At 39.1% G+C, this 7,176-nt stretch overlaps 1 protein-coding gene across 2 annotated transcripts in view; it reads right to left on the reverse strand.

The window, feature by feature from the left end:
* Positions 1–7,176, reverse strand: part of plxnb3 (plexin B3) — a 52,743-nt gene that overhangs the window by 43,750 nt on the left and 1,817 nt on the right. The window contains exon 2 of one of the 2 annotated variants that reach the window (XM_017035785.2): positions 213–270. The exons of the other annotated variant lie outside the window; for it this stretch is intronic. The gene's annotated coding sequence lies outside the window, so the exon portion shown is untranslated. The remainder of the gene's footprint in view (positions 1–212; positions 271–7,176) is intronic. 2 annotated transcript variants of the gene reach the window in all.

Below are 7,176 nucleotides of genomic sequence, written 5' to 3' on the forward strand. Positions count from 1 at the left end.
AAAGGGATAGGGAAAAAAAAACCCCAAAAAATAAAAAAACCTTTTGAAAAAAAAAAAAAAAAAAAAACGACTCAAATAAAAAAAGTAAATCAATATAACCGACTGGTTAAGATTTCTGTGATGAAGCAAATGCACAAAAAGACAAACGCACAAGAATGATGACACTACACTATGTGTGATATCATCGGCCGTTGTGACTCAGTGTTGCTCACCTGCTGAGTCTGTGAGGAGGTCGAGGATACCAAGTCTTCTTCATCAGGAGTTTGTTTCCTGGGAAGACGCAGACATGTATCTGTCACTCAATCAGGACATAAACCCTCACTAGGAAACCAATGACAAGTCAGCTTTCGAGGCAGATCCTACTATGACACAATTCCTGCTCGTCCGTTGGTCTTCATGTCTCCGCCCACTTTTCTGCTTAAATCATCTTCATCTACCATCTGCTGTCAAGGCCACCAGTGAGGTTAGGTCATTAATCACTTCCTGTTTGTCTACACTAGTTAATTAACAGGTAATCAATTACCGAAAGCACTGAGTAATGAGGTTCAAAGTCAGCGGATTCCACTCTTCTTCACCAATCAGAGCAGCCTATAAGGTACTGGTCATACTTATCATCATCACCTAAAATTATGTTCTGACCTAGTTTGCTATTAATACCCAGTTACTAGATTGTATTAATGAATAATATTTAAATTTCACTTCATAGCGCACAGAAAATACATCGCAACAAAATAAATGATTTGAAAGCCACTTTCACAGACTATATATATAAATATATACATAGTTATTCAACACCGAGAGACATTATGTTTTTATGATAATTAATAATACAACAAGTTTTAAAATAAAAAGGGCTATGGACTATTGATCCTTTCTGATTCATCATTTCTGAAAGGCTAGAACAAATTTGATATAAAATATGATTTAAAGGCGAGTTAAAACGATTCTACTCTCTGTGCCTTTTCATAAACCAAAACAGAATCAGGTCCCATGTTTAGTTATGATCGCACTGCATCATAGCCAACAAGGGTAGAGTCTAAACCAGTCTAAAGACCAGTGAATGCAGCCCACATAGTTATTGGGTCATAGTTATTGGGACAGCAGCAGATCTTGCAGAACAATGCATCTTCTGGCATCTTCTAATTTGTTTGTCCACTGCGGGATTTGTTAGTCACACGATCGTGACATTGTGCGTTCTTAGTTCGGTCGGATATTTGGTATTCACAGTTCAAGTGAGCAAAACAGAAAAAAGTTGAGCGGGACTTTCTCTGGTGATATAAATAGGGGTGAAGTTCAGATATGGTAGCCGTTAAAAAGTCTTTGTTTTCCTCTTTTGCAAATCCAAACCGACGCATTAAAACAAATTCAGAAATGTCTCGCCGGATACGAAAGGATCCATCCACTGCATTTTTTTCTCTCCTGTCGCTTTTTATTTGAACTGTTTTGTTTCCGTCTTCGTATTCAATTCACTGTCCTTGAAGGACAAACAGTTCCTTTTGTATTTATCTTTTAGTATGCATGCTTTTCTCTGTCAGAAGACAGTGAACAACATCCAGCAGCGCGTGTTAAAGGAAGCCCAGAAGTCAGAGGTCAAACGCAGAGAGAGACTCTATTCATCTGTCAGACGGAAAACAGAGAGGCAATGGAGTGGAAAAATCTGGAGGAAAAAAAACCTCCAAACACACTAAAAAGAACTGACACACACAAAAACATAAACACTAGCACAGACACACGCCTTTGCTAATCTGTATCAAGTTAATCTGACGGTGGCAATGGCAAAAAAAACACAAAGATCTGAATATGTAAAACACAAAAAGAATCTTTAAATGCGGCCGGGTGTGTTCTAACTAAGGGTTGTAACAGATGCTGGTGACAGAAGACAGCTGCACCTAGACCCTAGTAATTATTCACACACACACACACACATACACTTTTATTCCTCTGTAATCTGAACATTCACACTGAGCTAGTGAAGGCTGGGGAGACGCCCACTGAATAACTGTCTACTGAATTAGTGTGTTCTTGATGGGGGGGGGGATGGGTGGTTTTCAATATTATTTTACCTTTTATAATGCCGTGAAGTTTGTAATTATTAATTTAAAAAATAAATAAAAAAACTGACAAAAAAAAATAAAAAATAAAATTGACCATATAATACACTTAGCACCTGCTGGAACTGTGGATACCACAATTAACTTTTATTCTTTCCACAAAAGTGACTGGTCCCAGAATTGGGAAAAACAATACCAGAAAGTAAACGTTATCAATGATTTTACACAAGATAACTGATTTGGTAAAAGAAATGTCACTGAATTATGACCACATTGGAAACACAGGTCACCTTTATCAACCGGGTTAGTACTTTTCAACGTCACCATTTTCAATAGGAAAATATCACTGTACGGACAAAGCCAAAGACACGGGGAGAAGGAAGGATGTTAAAGGGTGGAAGCGGGAGAGTAAATGGACCCCGGTCGACCCAGCTTATCATAACACTTCCTCCCTCATACGTAAAAGGACTCACACACACACACACACACGCAGAGTCTGGCTTTCATGTGTTTTGTGAACTCCATAATGGATATTGTTACCCTAATTCTATTCATAACTTTAAACTAAACCTTACCCCTTCCCCCCTCCCCAAAATATCTTTGTTCTTATTGAGGACCTAAAAAATGTCCCCACAAGGACTCCCACAAAAAAAGTATTTTACTAAAGAAAGGATAGCTTAACCTAGACCACACACACAGATACTTTATCCTGTTGGAGTTTAAAAGGTTCAACAATCATACTTCCTACTAGATAACTAATAAGTAGTCAGAAAAAAATCACACAGCAGCGTCACAGCCAGGCACTAAGATGAGCCGACGACGTTCAAACTCAGCTTTACAATGTAAAACATGTGCAAAAAATATATATATAAAAAAAAAGATCATGTCCAAATCTCACTGGTCAATTTCCAAATTTGAGATGTGATTAAAAAGGAGACTTAATGAATTCATTTTGCGCAAAAACATTCATATTTCTAGACGTCATCAATGTATTCATGCTAATGTTGGCCATAAGCTCGGAAAAAAAAAAAAAAAAGATTTCCCAGCATGTTCTTGAGTCTTCGTATTTGCGGAATACATTTTAATCACGGTGTATTCGAAGGCTTTAATCATATTCAGTGTGTGCATGCTTATGTGTGTGTGTGTGTGTGTCTTCTTTATGATTTTTTAAAATCACCTGCAGCTACACAGTCAGTTTGTGTGTGTGATCTGACACAACAGAGAGGGGATGGGTGGTGTGTGTGGGTGTGTGTGTGTGTGTGTGAATGCAGTTTGGTGCAGTAGCTGGTGCGATCAAGGACACTCATTCATATTCCATGTATATGCAAGCGTGTGTGTGTGTGTGTGTGTAACAGCCACACCCTATAACCGCCGACTTTTTTTTTTCTCCACATTTCCTGATCATTCAAATTTCTTAATTTTACCTACAGTAGAACCTCAAGATACGAGCGTAATCCGTTTCAGGACCAAGCTCGTAACTCGAGGTGCTCGTATCTCGAATCATTTTTTTTCCCCATAAGGAATAACGGAAAGATCGTGCTAATAACAATGGAGAAAACATGTTGTTAATTTCTATAGAGATATACACACACACAAAATTATAGTATATAAGGATTCCTGTGATATAAAATAAAATGTGGTTTTAATTATGAGTTCTTACCTTCGAGACAGAGGAGGCTAATGGTGGCAGACACTTGATTCCGTAGCGTACCTTACACGTACACTACGTAACTTAAATAAACTTAGAATTAACCTAATTTACGCATATACGTTGTAATTTCACAGTGAGTGAGGCCTAATGCCTAGTGGCACATTTCGCAGTTTCTGTTTGGCTGTCACACCTTAGTATGTGTGGCGGGATGGGAATGGATAAGACGTCGAACTGTGTCATTGATTTTACTTATTGATTTGTTTCTTGGTTGATTCTCGTAGCAATTCCCAATGTTAGAAAACTTAATTAACACCGTATTTCTGGATTATTGAGAGCACCTGAACATTAGCCGCACCCATTAAATTTAAAAAGAAAAAAATAATTGTGTATATATATATATATATAGGCTGCACTTCTCTATAAGCCGCAAGTGTCTATGTTGGAACATTGGATATTTACGCAGAAAGATTTTTTTCTCACTTTAATTAAATAAATGCTTTTTGTTTTTCCCCAAACAGTGTATGTGACAAGGCTGGTTACACGTTAGCTCTTTTCCTGCCCAAACAGTGCATGTGACACGGCTGGTTACACGTTAGCTCTTTCCTGCTTCGACGCCTTCCTTCGACTGTAGTTGGAATGCACAGGGAGGATTAGTAATCTGCTCCAGGACCGAAGCTAACGTTAGCTCCCGGGGCTAACTCCCTTTCACTTTGTACTTGTCCGCAGCAGAGGTAAACAGAAACAGTGAAGTTGGGGTCTTTATAATCAGCCCCACTGACCACAACAGAACATAAACAGAGTTTTAACAGCTCCTCTATAACCAACTCTCACTTCAACATGACAGGGCGACAACTGCTCTCAACTTTCGCTACCGTTCTCTCTCTCGTGCGCACTCCACACACTTATACGCACACAGCCATTCACAGACAAATATACGCTACTAGTATAACACAGAGTAGCCTACTAGAAAGGTCATTGATCGCTAGCGGTAGGAACTTCGTTAGCCCGTAAAAATCCATAAATTAGCCCGCATCATTGTTTAAGCTGCAGAGTTTCAAACGTGTGAAAAAAGTAGCGGCTTATAGTCCGGAAATTGAAGTAAATACAACCGGACCACGATTTCATGAACCACAACTGGACCACAATTTGGGAAAAGTGAAAAGTATTTTCGTCAACGTACTCTACATACTCTCAACGTACTCTCTTTCTGTGCAGAAAGAAAATTTCAAAACATCAAGCTGCCTGTCATTAACATTACAACAGGTGCACTGAAGGAAAATCAGTCCCACATTCACATTAATCCCAAAAACCAATAATGTCAGTCAACATTACAACTTCCATTTTACTCGTAATGTCTCATTAGTTGTCATGAGATCAGTAAATATTTGTAAGCCCACAAAGGATTAATGGAATATTTTCTCTGTAGGCCTACAACATTATAGCGTATTAAAACCAAGGGTACAGATCTGCAGGATCTGCAGGATCCGGATCATTTTTCGTGCCGTGTTTATTCCCACATCCAAATGATGAACTCAAATCAAGTCATCGAAACATCCAGTTACACTTAACGGCACATTTTCAACCAAATATTTTTTTGGCTGCCACATATTCGGTGCATCCCTAATAAATAGAGGAAAATATCTAAATCTTTGACAAAAGATTATTCCATTTTTACCCAGACATACCTTTGTTACCCCAAATAGCAGCAGAAACAGCTAAAAGGTTAAGGTTAAAAAACTGAAATGAAGCCAAGAGTTAGCCAAAAAAAATCCAAATAAAACCAACATTATCAAAAGCATAACCACCATAATTCATGGGCCTGTGAAAACATTACAAAATATATTTTCAAACAAATACGGGTTTCCCGTTTTACCGTCAACTGTTAGCAATGTTTTTCTGGTGAGATTAGTTTAAAATTCAAAGCCGCAGTAAAATCTTACGCATATGTGTGTGTGTGGAGATTAGAGGTGATTAAGCACAAACACTAATCTAACTCGGGCTAAAATCCCCAAGCTTAGCCAAATGGATGTTGAATCATCTTCACACTGTTGTTATGATGATGTCACTGATAAGGCGCCTATATGTAGGTCACATGACCTGAGCATCAGATTAATTCCAATTTGAGGCCATGGTCAACTTCATGGGCTTCATTGGTTGTGGGGGGAAAAAAAGCAGCCAATGTAGCAACTAGTTGAGCTTTTATAATCTGTGGAGACAGAAGCCTTCTGTTCACAACAGCTGAAAATGTGGCACCTATGTAGTCACCCTTCATTGCATATCTAGCAAACAAACTGTTGGACCAGTGAAGGAAAGCTCAGCAGGAGCAGCTGTCTATCTCTGCAGACTCGAATGACTTAGTTCACAAAGTTTTGGACTTAAAGTCTACCTAGTCTTGGGGCGCAGGTCTAAATCAAATAAAGCTCGGACCGCTTATGGACGCTTGTTAAGGTTGATTATGGAAATTAAAATAATAAGAATCATTTTAATCAACCTTGACATTATTTAAACAACTGATAATAAACTCTAAAATCAAATTGTATTGATCACACATATTGTCTCTTCCAGTCCGTCTGGGCCAACCCTCATCACAAAATAACTCTGTTTTACAGCTGTACAGCAAGAATGTTTCTATCATTCTATAAATAGAAGGAGCTGAGCAGGCCTGTGACCAGAAACTGAGACACGGTTAGATTCCTAGCATACACACTTGTCTCTTGTCTGTCATTGCATAGAATGATGTCCAAACTGATGAACTGCCCACACCGGTGGTCTCCCAGTCCTGAGGATTTAGAATGGATCACAGTACGATCCATCGTCTGCACACGCACACACGGGCAGAGGTGTGGACTCGAGTCTCATGACTTGGACTCGAGTCAGACTCGAGTCCTCAATTTGACGACTTTAGACTCGACTTGACAAAATGTAAAGAGATTTGGAACTCGACTTGGACTTTAACATCAATGACTCGTGACTTCACTGACTTCACAGGACTCGAGCCCTTTGACTCGACAAGACTCGATACTTTCTCCAAAACCCAAAGATTATAAAGTAAGTTATTGTGTATCTCCCATTGTGCACGTATGTGCTGTCGGCACAACATCCAATCAAATAAAACGTTGGCCAATCAAATTGCGGGACAACCAATGAGAAAGAGCTGACGAACAATGCGCGGGTTAGAGAAAATGATACCAAAGATCGTGTTGTTCGGATTTAAAAACTACGAGGTGGTCAACAAAAAACGAGTGGCAGTGAGTGGAAGGACTCGAAAGGACTCGAAAACAGAAACGGCAGGACTTGGGACTTGAGACTTGACACTTTTCAGTCTTGACTTGGACTCGACTCGGACTTTGCCTATTTTGACTTGAGACTTGATTCGGACTTGAGTGCAAAGACTTGGTCCCACCTCTGGTAGGTACTGCATAAAGCTGCATAACTAAACTTGACAAGTTTAAAGGCAAGAACAAGAACAAAAAC

Source organism: Cynoglossus semilaevis, chromosome 10 (genome assembly GCF_000523025.1).
Source record: "Cynoglossus semilaevis isolate Cse_v1.0 chromosome 10, Cse_v1.0, whole genome shotgun sequence".
Taxonomy (NCBI): Eukaryota; Metazoa; Chordata; class Actinopteri; order Pleuronectiformes; family Cynoglossidae; genus Cynoglossus; species Cynoglossus semilaevis.